Here is a 966-nt window from a genome sequence, read left to right as displayed (position 1 = left end):
CTTGGCAACAATAGTGAGGTTGGCCCAGGATCTGGCAGTGTTTTGTTCTGCTGTGCATAAGGTTGCTATGGGTCGGTACCGACTTGATGGCACCTGACAACAACAACAATAGACCAGCCATACTGATTTTTAAATGATTTAAAATTTTGTTTTATATTTTCCCCTCCCAGCCTTACCCTGCCTCCCCCCCACTCCTTCTGTTACTATGATCCCAGTCAGAGTAGTCAGTAGTATTAGCTGCTGGGCACCACCTAGCTCTTTTGGTCTTAGGTCAGTGGAGGCTGAGGTTTGTGTGCACCATTAGTCCTTTGGAATATTTCCTTGAATCTTTAATTTTCTTCATTGGTTGCTCCCATTGGGTAGAGATCAATCATTGCATCTTAGATGGTCTCTTGCAAGTTTTTAAGTCACTACTGTCCAATGTAGGATGTATAACATTGTCTTTGTGAACTATATTACGCCGATTAGTCTAGATGTTCCCTGAGATTATGGTCATTCAAGTTCAGTGACTTAGTCCGTCATTGTGTTTGATTATGGTTAAGAAGTTTTCATGACTTTACCCCCTATATGTTGCATGGTTATATTTGCAGCACATACAAATAAATGTGCAGAAATATTACCTAACAGAAATATATGTTGTTGTTGTTGTTAAGTGCCATTGAGTCGGTTCTGACTCATAGCGACCCTGTATAGGATTTTCAAGGAGCAGCTGGTGAGTTTGAACTGCTGACCTTGCGATTCAAATAGACCTTGCCATCCAGTGCATATAATAAACTGTCATTATTACAAGAAACATGTAGTATTTTAATTTCAGCATATATTGCTGTCATTTACGTTGTGATAGTCACTGACTCTTAAAGCAGTATCTCAAATCACATGTCAATGTAAAGAATCGGTATCATGCCTCATGTATGTTCTATCTGTAGATACATACACAAATTTAAGAAGACTATAAATTATTAAACC

The sequence above is a fragment of the Chrysochloris asiatica genome, unplaced genomic scaffold, assembly GCF_000296735.1.
Source record: "Chrysochloris asiatica unplaced genomic scaffold, ChrAsi1.0 scaffold00066, whole genome shotgun sequence".
In the NCBI taxonomy this organism is placed as follows: Eukaryota; Metazoa; Chordata; class Mammalia; order Afrosoricida; family Chrysochloridae; genus Chrysochloris; species Chrysochloris asiatica.
Note: the sequence above shows the minus strand (reverse complement) of the source record.